The sequence below is a fragment of the Pelodiscus sinensis genome, unplaced genomic scaffold (genome assembly GCF_049634645.1).
Source record: "Pelodiscus sinensis isolate JC-2024 unplaced genomic scaffold, ASM4963464v1 ctg37, whole genome shotgun sequence".
NCBI classification, from domain to species: domain Eukaryota; kingdom Metazoa; phylum Chordata; order Testudines; family Trionychidae; genus Pelodiscus; species Pelodiscus sinensis.
Window position 1 is genome coordinate 3,071,959 of NW_027465869.1, and position 11,560 is coordinate 3,083,518.

Below are 11,560 nucleotides of genomic sequence, written 5' to 3' on the forward strand. Positions count from 1 at the left end.
CTGGGGACCACTGTTTTTGGAAGGACTTAATTCCCAGGAGGTATTTCAGTCTCATACATCTCATATTACTAGTGTTGCTATGGACAACATTTTGCAGTCACTTTCTCCTATCTGCAAGGTGTATGGGCACTAGCACAGTACAGTAATATGGAAAAAATTCACAATCAGACCCCAAAAGCTGGGACACAGAGAGATTAGTGATCACTAATGGATATTTTGGGGCCCTATGTCCAGCGAGATGTGACAGGGTGCTGAGAGCTTGTACTTGGGGTCAGCACTCTGGTAACTACTAGTACTAATTAGCTTCCCCAGAGAAAGCCTAATTGGATAGAAATGTACCTGATTGCCTGGCTAGAGTGGGGCTATAGAATCAACAAACCTATTCTCCCATGAATAAGGAATCTGCCTAAAGGGACATCCACAGCAGTGTTTGAGGGAAACAGAGAGCAAAAGAGACAAAATGCTAGAGGCATCTAGATAGACTTATGTGTAGTGCTGGGGAGGAGCCGGTGGTCGTGGAACATGTAGGTCTCAATGACATAGGGAAGGGTAGGAGAGATGTCCTGGAGGCCAAATTTAGGTTGCTAGGAAAGAGCCTGAAATCCAGGACCTCTATGGTGGCATTCTTGGAAATGCTTCCAGTTCCATGCGCAGGACCAGGTAGGCAGGCAAAGCTTCAGAGTCTCAATGCGTGGATGAGACGATGGTGTAGGGAAGAGGGGTTTGGATTTATCAAGAACTGGGGACACTTTTGGGAGAGGGGGAGCCTATACAGGAAGGATGGGCTCCACCTAAACCAGGGTGGAACCAGACTACTGGCACTAAACATTTAAAAGGCTGTAGAGCAGTTTTTAAACGAAGAGATGGGGGAAAGCCGATTGGTGGGGAGATGCACGTAAATCGCAGGGAGACTTCTCTTAGAGGAGAATCTGTTGATAGAGATTCTCTAAGCTGTAGTCAGAAAGAGAGGACAAAGAGACTGAGGCCTGAGGAGGCCTAGATAGTAGTGTTTGTGTTGCCAGAGCTTGGTGGTTTCAGGGAACTGACCTATAGCAAGCACAAACAAGACTTTCTCATATTAAAAGCAGGTGATGGTAAGGTGCCTCATAACCCTGAGAACTCCTGGGGAGTGTCACACAAATGGACTGGGATTCTCTTTGTTTTGCTCCCTTTCTTCTAATTACCTGCAAGGGTTGCCCTCACATAGTTGTTGTCCTTTTCTAAATAACCTCCTTCGGCGTCTCATCCTGGGCAAAGGCATCTTTTGTCCTAGGGTTTGGCTGATCTGCTGCAGAAGAACAGTGAACAACTCCGGGAACAGCTCCTGCACAGTTTTGCTCAACTGCAATGCTGACACCACTTCAAAGATGGCACATGTTGCCTGAAAGGAGAGCATGGTAAAAGAAGAGGTCTCTTCCTAACACTATCACACGCTCTCCCCTTCTGATACCTGCTGGACTAAATTCTCACTCCTGTCACTAACTTGATGAATGACCGAGAGCAATTCACTCCATGTGTGCCTTAGCGTCCCATAGCTGTAAAAATGTGTAGGACCTATCAAGGCATGTTATGAGTTGCACAAAACATTTGCAAAGCACTGTAAGAAATCTGATTCAAAGACTTTCTAATTGCCAGATATTATTAAGTGAATCAGCCACATACTCTAAATCTGCCACAGAAAGCACAGCTGGAATCCAGGAAACAGTACTTCAGAAAAGAAGTGCCCAGATGACAATATTATACCACTCATCTAGCTTTCCATCAGCATGTTTGTCACAAAGCAGAGAAATACATGTCTGTCGTCTAACTTACTGTGAGAGGTGCAGCAGCTGCTAAATGCAGGTCAGTTTCTGTCTCTGAGGTCATGCTTCCTTCTTGGCTTGTTGGAGTCTTTATTCTTTCTATTAGGACCTTCAGGACTTGAGGGGCGAGCAAGGGATCTGTCCCCAGAGATCTCCACAGCTCAGTGGTGTTACTGCAATTTAACATAGGTTATATGTGACCCCTGGAGACTTTTGTGGCTCTGACTATATGCATCATATTCAAGTAAAGAACACATTTTCTCCTTGACTATGATCAGGGCTCACCAGCCGCGCTGTCCGGCGATCTGCGCATGCACAGATCGCCCGAACCCGGCTCTTCCAGGTTACAATCTACACGCCATGGATGAGTAGATTGTATTATTTGTCAAGCCCTGCCTATGATGAGCAAGTTCAGAGTGCTGTCCTCCTTATATGGTCCTCATGTTTTACATATTGAGTTTCTAGTTACAGAACTAAGTTAAGTTACATTTCAGGTTACATTTCTACAGTGCATGACTATTTTGGGATCCTGGAGGTATCCCGAAATACCTACCCCACATTTACAGAAGCAGCCCGTTATTTTGAAATATTTTTCAAAATAATGGGCACACTATTTTGCCATCCCAATAAACTTTGTTGCATGAGGGATAAGGGATGGCTTGAAATAGCACATTATTTTGACATTTGGTGCTGTGTAGAAGCGCCACATTTCAAAATAGGCTATGCAAAATATGATACGCAATTTGCGGAGTGCAAATTGTGCATCTTATTTCAAGTTTAGGGTGCTGTATAGACACAACCCTAGCCTTACTGCACCATAACCATTAATGCTAGACTTCAGAAGGAAAGGACACAGAGCTCTAATCACAGTTCCTGTTTTCCTACTTCTCAGTAGATATGGAATCATGAGCATATGATGCCCAAAGATCTAGGGCCTGGGAGACAAGTTGAAGAAAGAAAAATGATCTTCCTACTAACTGGATGTACAACTATGAGAACAAATATTTGTGGCTAGCCCATGACCTCTTCACAAATGGCATTCCCTGGCCTCTATTTGCCAGAATGGGCATGTTCTGTTCACTCCCTATGGGGCACCTGGCATTGGCCACTGTCTGAAGACAGGATCCTGGGCTAGATGGACATTTGGTCTGACCCACTACAGCCGTTCTTATGTTCTTAGATTCCAGCACAGATGACTGATAATTCAGCTAGGGATGTTTGAATGAAATGATAGATATGCTTACCGCCCTGTCTTTAAGTACCAAGAATGACAACTCCATTCCAGCAGCCATACCCTTCCTGATACCAAAAGGCTGGTGCCCTATCCTTGCTAATCAGCCAGGAATTTGGATTTGAAGCTTTCATGCTACCAGAAAACGAACAGTCACTGGCAATTTCCAGGGTGATGTTAGTTCAGGGGTCTGGAGAGGCAAAAGTCCACTCCAGTGATGCCAGTAAAGGGAAGTCTTTAGGATGCCAAAGCAACTATTAATTAATGGAAACAGAATGAAACTTAATTTCTCCCTGCACCCACCTTGACATGGTCTTGGACCTTTCTGCAGAAAGACCCAAGCTATTAACCTTTAGGAATTATCTCAACCTGTCTGTGGCTTAAATGAAGCCTTACATCTTCCAGTGAAGCTGTGGGATCCATGGTTACCAAAATGAACACTGTAAGGAGCAGTATATACCTGTCCATCGGCAGACGTTTGGTGAGGAGGCTGAAGATCACTGCCTCTAGGTGATGGTGGGCTAGAATGGACACTGCCTCCACCAGGAACTGCCTCAAGCTACCCTGCTTGATGGTAGGCATATGAATGTATATTCTCCTCAGGATAGCTGGCACCTGGACAGAATAAAACCAGAAAAAATGTCCCTTTTCCATTCTCTGCATTCATTCTGCAGAGCCAAAACCTTTATTTAGTCGTTTAGCAATTTGCTGTTCTTGTAGAAATTCCTCCCTTCAAAAAACAAGTATTTAGACATGGCTGCATAGATTTAATCCACAAAAATTATGCATATCTCTGCCCATACCTGGCTGCAACACCGGGTTAAGACATGCTGAGGCCCTAAGCTATGTCAAGTTAAAGAGGCCTCATTGCATTTCCAAAAAAACATGTATTATTCTAACAGAAAGGACAATGAAAAGAGAAATAATAAAGTTATCTATCTATCTATCTATCTATCTATCTATCTATCTATCTATCTATCTATCTATCTATCTATCTATCTATCTATCTATACATAGGCAAAGAGGCAAGTAAAAACTAGTAATTTGGGGGTATTTTTAGAGACCCCTCATTATCTGAGGCCCGAAGATGTAGTTCACTTAGCTTGTCTCTTGGGGCCGGATATTCTCTTTTTGCATTTTACTCGGAGTCTAATTTTTCCAAGCCTTTCATGGCTGGAAACTGTGACAACAAGATAGACAACTAATCAAGCATCTTCCTTTTCCCTTGGGGTACGGCTACACTAGCTCGTTAGTTCGAGCTAGGTAGGGTAATGAGGGCAAGCAGAGTTGCAAATGAAGCCCAGGATTTAAATATCCCAGACTTCATTTGCATGTTCCCGGGTGCTGCCATTTTAAAATCCTCCTTAATCTGAACTCCGTGCCCGCGGCTACACGCGGCACCGAGTAGGTAGTTCTAATTAAAGATCCTAATTCCATGAGGAGTAACGGTAGTTCGAATTAGGATCTTTAATTTGAACTACCTAGTCCATGTCGCATGTAGCCGCGGGCACGGAGTTTGGAGTAAGGGGGATTTAAAAATGGTGGCGCCAGGGAACATGCAAATGAAGCCCGGGATATTTAAATCTCGGGCTTCATTTGCAACTCCGCTTGCCCTCATTACCCTACCGAGCTCGAACTAACGAGCTAGTGCAGATGTACCGTTAGATTATCTCTGTCTTCTGCTGTTGATTCCCCCATTGCCTGACTCAGGATAGGAACACAGATGGAATTAACTTCCAATCCCAGGGGGAGAAACAGCAAGACTTGTGTTCACTGCAAATGATGGCAAAGACCTGAAAGCCTGCAGGTTAGCCAGAAAAACCTCTCCAGCTTCTATTTTACCTCATCCAGCATGGCACCTCCACACTCCTTCAGGATGATCTTCATCCACAGACCGGCTGCTGTGGCACAGGAGGGGCTAGCAGACCGCATACCATCCAGTATGGCCTCAATAAAATCTGTGGCTTGTTCAGAGGGAAAGTACTTACTAACCACCTGTGGACAGATCAAAAACAGGAAAGATTGCAATGATAGTCGGCTCCAGTACTTTTAAGAAAGGAGGCCTAAGAGCTGTATTGGAAAATAATGTATTCATCAGCAAATTGCTAATTGGGCTCATATCTGGCAAGGCAGTTGCAATTAAAATTTTCTCTGTAATCTTTCTAGCTACCACATCTCTATTCTACACTAATAATATCAGGTTAGATCTTAGGTTGTACAGTTAGCACAACATTGTATGGGACAAACAGGATGTAAATTTCCAGTTTATATTCTATTATGTACATGACATCTTTTCACAAAATATAAAAATATGCAAAGAGATGCATGCACACAAATATAGGTTCAGGTAAACACACAAGGTGCCAAGACTGGTTTCTCAGCTTGATGTCCCGCTCACATATTTTCCCCCTGGATGGATGGATGGATGGATGGATGGATGGATGGATGTGCGCGCGCACATGCATGGGCATGTTCATGCAACTGTCTGGAATCTGTTTGTTTTTTACATGGCACTCATAGCATATACCTATGAAAAGCATGTTACTGATTACCCATGAATGCCTCACTCCCATAGCTCGCTCCAAGTGTGGAAAGACATCACAAAAGCATAAAACAATCATAGAATCATAGAATACTAGGACTGGAAGGGACCTTGAGAGTTCATCGAGTCCAATCCCCTGCCCTCATGGCAGGATCAAATACTGTCTAGACCATCCCTGATAGACATTTATCTAACCTACTCTTAAATATCTCCAGAAATGGAGATTCCACAACCTCCCTGGGCAATTTATTCCAGTGTTTGACTACCCTGACAATTAGGAACTTTTTCCTAATGTCCAACCTAAATCTCCCTTGCTGCAGTTTAAGCCCATTGCTTCTTGTTCTATCCCCATAGGCCAAGATGAACAAGTTTTCTCCCTCCTCCTTATGGCACCCTTTTAGATATCTGAAAACTGCTCTCATGTTCCCCCTCGATCTTCTCTTTTCTAAACTAAACAAACCTAATTCCTTCAGCCTTCCCTCATAGGTCATGTTCTCTAGACCTTTCATCATTCTCGTTGCTCTTCTCTGGACCCTCTCCAATTTCTCCACATCTTTCTTGAAATGCGGTGCTCAGAACTGAACACAATACTCCAATTGAGGCCTAACCAGCGCAGAGTAGAGCGGAAGAATGACTTCTCGTGTCTTGCTCATAACACCCGTTAATGCATCTCAGAATTATGTTTGCTTTCTTTGCAACGGCATCACACTGCTGACTCATATTCAACTTGTGGTCCACTATAACCCCTAAATCCCTTTCTGCCGTACTCCTTCCCAGACAGTCGCTTCCCATTCTGTATGTATGAAACTGATTGTTCCTTCCTAAGTGGAGAACTTGGCATTTGTCTTAAACTTCATCCTATTTACCTCAGACCATTTCTCCAATTTGTCCAAGTCATTTTGAATTAGTGACCCTATCCTGCAGATTAGTCGCAACCCCTCCCAGCTTGGTATCATCTGCAAACTTAATAAGCGTAATTTCTATATCAATATCTAAATCGTTGATGAAGATATTGAACAAAGCCGGTTCCAAAACAGACCCCTGTGGAACCCCACTTGTTATGCCTTTCCAGCAGGATTGTGAACCATTAATAACTACTCTCTGAGTATGGTTATCCAGCCAGTTATGCACCCACCTTATAGTAGCCCCATCTAAGTTGTATTTACCTGGTTTATTGATAAGAATATCATGCGAGACTGTATCAAATGCCTTACTAAAGTCTAGGTATACCACATCCACCCCTTCTCCCTTATCCACAAGACTCGTTAGCCTATCAAAGAAAACTATCAGATTGGTTTGACATGATTTGTTCTTTACAAATCCAGGCTGGCTGTTCCCTATCACCTTGCCACTTTCCAAGTGTTTACAGACGATTTCCTTAATTACTTGCTCCATTATCTTCCCAGGCACAGAAGTTAAACTAACTGGTCTGTAGTTTCCTGGGTTGTTCTTATTTCCCTTTTTATAGATGGGCACTAGATTCGCCCTTTTCCAGTCCTCTGGACAAGGGAAAATGAATGGTGCACAGCCACTAGGACAGTCACCTAGTGTTTGTTACCTTAGCCATTTTGGAAGATGCTTGAAACAGAGCCTCAGGGTCTGGAGTTGTTAGTGCCTCACGGAGACAACTCAGCTCCTCCTCTGCTGACCCCAGGTTAGTGCACTGACCTAGGATAGAGAAAAGGAGAAAAAGTATGGCAACATTTAATAAAACTGAACCTCTGATCCATAGATAATCATACAGGAGGATCTATGGGGTATGTTATTACCAGCTGTGTGTGAAATTTTGGCCCCACTAAAGCCAATGACGAAATTCTTGTTGACTTTAACGGAGTCAGAATTTTACCGTCAGGCTATGTCTAGACTACATCCCTTTTTCGGAAAAGGGATGTAAATTAGACGTATCGCAATTGCTAATGAAGCGGGGATTTAAATCTCCCCTGCTTCATTAGCATAAAAATGGCTGCAGCTTTTTTCGGCACGGAGCTTTGCCGGAGAAAAGCGCCAGTCTAGATGCTGATCTTGCGGAAAATTAAGCCTTTTCCGAAAGATCCCTTATCCCTCCGAAAAAGGGATGTAGTCTAGACGTAGCCCCTATGTCTGAAAGTTAACGGTAATGGCATGTGATTCATTGTGATTCATACAGGATTAAACAGGCACTGTATTCTGTGTGGAGCATCTTTCTCTGTATATCTGGTTTCAGTAGCCACTCTGCTCTCAGTATTTCAATCTAATCTCATAGTCAAGCACAACTCATGTAGATTGATCTGAGGTTCTGATTTGGAGGAGAATCCCTCCACTGAACTCTCATTGTAAAAGAGATGGGGCTGACCAAAAGCTTAGGTAGGAAACCCAGGCTCTTCGCTCACTTCTAAATCATGAACTGTCTCTTTAAGGGAAAGCTGTCCTGCTCTGTCATCTCCCTCTCCCCACCCCACTCTGCAGAGCGGGGGCATATGGGCATATGGCGGGGGAGAGAGTGTGTGTGAGACAATGTGTGTGTGTGTGTGTGTGTGAGAGAGAGAGAGAGAGAGAGAGAGAGGGACATGCTGGCTGCCAGAGAAATCTTAGAAACAGTGCCTCTTTAGATAGGCACTCCGTTACTCACCATACTTCAGACTGGAGCAGCACTATTGTATGTGTCCCTCTCCCCAAACTCTGCTCTGCAGAGATGATGACAGGGGCAAAAGGGTCACCCTGATTTCTGCATGTCTCCCTGCTCACCTCCCCTCCACACACCACTAGCAGCAGATAGGATGGAGCAAGGTCGGAGAGGGGCAGCTGAACACATGCTGCTGGCATGCTTGCTAATCAGCTGAGCGCTCCAGACAGAAATTCTGGGGAGAAGGGCAGATCTGGCCTGTGTGCTATATTTTGTCCACCCTCTAATATTTGCAGATTATTTATTATTTGTGCAGTTCTCTTCCAGCAATGTACTTACAAGGCCTCAATCGTTCTGTTATATAAGTGTCGCTAACAAGACAGAAAGAATTACAGATGGAAAAAATGGTCATTACAACAATGAAAGAAAGTGAAGAGTTACTTACACCTGCTCATGGTCTCCTCACCTTGTATATTGAGAAGACAGTTGATACAGTCAACCACCCACTGACGCGATGTCGTAAGTGAAGCACAGGTATATGGTGCTAACAGCCCAATCAGCGATCCAAACTGATCAAAAGTTTCCTGAGGCTAATTTTAAAAGAATGAAGAATGAAAGTTCTCCGGCTATACTGGACATTATTTGCCTTCCTTATTGTGAACTCCATTACTGTACCTGGGTACGGCACATTGGAAAACATAATCCTTGTTGTACATGCAAATTGATGGGGTCTAAATTAGCTGTAGCACTCAAGAAAAATCTCAGAGTCATTGTGGATAGTCCTCTAAAAACATCTGTTCAACATGCAGCTGCAGTTAAAAATGCTAATGGTATGTTAGGAACCACTAGGAAAAGGGATGAATAATAATATGATAAATATCATCATGCCACTGTTTCAAATCCATGGTACACCCACACCTTGAATATTGCAAGCAATTGTAGTCCTCCAACTTAAATAAAGTTAGGTTATAATTGGAAAAAGTTCAGAGAAAAGCAACAAAAATGATATGGGATATGGGACAAGTCATACAAGGAGAAGTTAAAAGGACTGGGACCATTCATCTTAGAAAAGAGATGCTTACAGGGGGGTTTGATAGAACCATATAAGATGATCAGAGATGCATGATATGGGTGTCCCTATATCTCTGACTGCCTGGGGCTGGGACTGGACAACAGGGGAGAGATCACTCAACAATTGCCTTGTTCTGTTTGTTCCCTCTGATGCATATAACACCCACCACTGTCAGAAGACAGGCTACATGAACCATTTGTCTGGGGGATCCAGAATGGCCATTCATGTTTTATGTTCTTATCCGATTAAATAGAAATAGAAATTCAACTTTAACAGCGATAGAAATGTAGCTGTGTTAGTCTGGAGTAGCTGAAGCAAATGCAGGACAATGTAGCACTTTAAAGACTAACAAGATTTATTTATTTATTTATTTATTTATTTATTTATTAAGATGGTTTAGTAGATGATGAGCTTTCGTGGGCCAGACCCACGTCCTCAGATCAGGAAGTGGGTCTGGCCCACGAAAGCTCATCATCTAATAAACCATCTTGTTAGTCTTTAAAGTGCTACATTGTCCTGCATTTTGCTTCAACTTTAACAGCCTGAGAGTATAGGAATGCATCTATGACACTGACACAGCCAACCTATGTGTGACCACAATAACTTAACAAGCGGCACTGCAATTGTATCAAGACAAGTCACTTCTATGTTATTTCAAAGGGTGTGTCTAGACTACTGAGTTTTGTCGACAAAAGTGGACTTTTGTCGACAAAACTATACCTGCGTCTACACTACCGCTGAGTTCTGTCAACATAACGTCGACAGAACTCAGCAGTTTTGTCGATGCTGGTAAACCTCATTTTACGAGGCATAACACCTTCTGTCGACAGAGTTCTGTCGACAGAAGGTGTTATTGCATGTAGGGTTGTGTCTAGACTACAGGGTTTTGTCGACAAAGCAGCTTGTTTAGTCGACAGAACTGAATGTGTCTAGACGCTCTTTGTCGACAGAAGTTTTGTCGACAGATACTGTCGACAAAACTTCTGTCGACAAAACCCTGTAGTCTAGACGTACCCAAAGAAAAGTCCTAGACTAGCGATCACCAACATTATGCATTTTGGTAATAGATATGAAAGGTAGATGTTATGTATTATTGTCTGTATTTATATCTTGCTAGAAGTTTAACATAACCAAATTAGCTTGTAGATTCCAATTCCTTTTCATGTCTTAATTGCCTTAATTATATGCAACTGTCTTCAGTTAACCTTAAGATCAAAGATAGAAGATAGTACAAGAAAATAGTTTGTACATTGCCTTCAGCTTAACTATCTGTGTTGTAATGGAAGACTACGATCGGCTAATTACTTTATGTGAATGACTATCACCCATTTACCAGTGTATGCGTAGGAAATAGAAAATTAACTTCAAAACAAAGTACGACAGGAGATCTGCATGACCTATTCTTTCTCAGGGAGAGATCCTGCTTCGACAATTTCTGTGAGGAGGCTTGCCAACCGGCTAGAATAGCTATAAAAGACAAGTTATGGGACTGATCTTCTCTCTCCAGTCTGCTTAAACTTTGAACAGGGGACGTGTAAGCCATAGGACATAGATCTTCCAAATAATTATTTGGAATAGTCTGGGAAATGCATGGAAAAACTAACAGCCTTTGCATCTAAACTGGCTTTGGATGTTGACCGGTTAGCATGATTCCAGAAAGACTTTTACAAGCCAGCCGTTTATTCCACCATGGTTGTGATCCTGAACTATGAAAAGTGAAAGTCATTTTAACAAATATCTATCACTTAACCATTTGTAACTCTCTTCTTTTTCCTTTTAACAACAAATCTGATATTCCGTTATTAAGGATTGGCTGATATTTAGGGAAGACCTGTGATTCATATTAACCTACGGATAAGTGTCTAGTCCTTTGTGATTGGTGATTATATTAGACTTAGTTGTCTAGATGGGAACCAAGGTCTGGAATGCCTAAAGGGTACTATTGTTTGGTATTTTGTTAACCAGAGTAGAAGCTCTTTTCTTACTGGTTTGGTGAATCTAATTATAAAATCACTAGTCTGGGGAACTGCCTGCCCTGTTTCTTACAGTCTGGCCTGAGTGCTGTCACAGCACTATTATGGAAACCTTTCTCTTATGGAAGCAGAGGGATCTTACTCACTTTGAGGCCCCAGCTGCAGGCCTAGTAGAATTTCTCATGCATTCACGTTGAATGTCAGATTTGATAGAAGTTGGGAAGTCAGCTCAAGGAAGAGTAGAACTATACTCACTGTGCTATTAACTATCTCCTGATAGGCAGTTAGCAGCCAGACACTGGCCTGCAAGGCCCTTTCTCTCTCCCACTCCTGCCCTG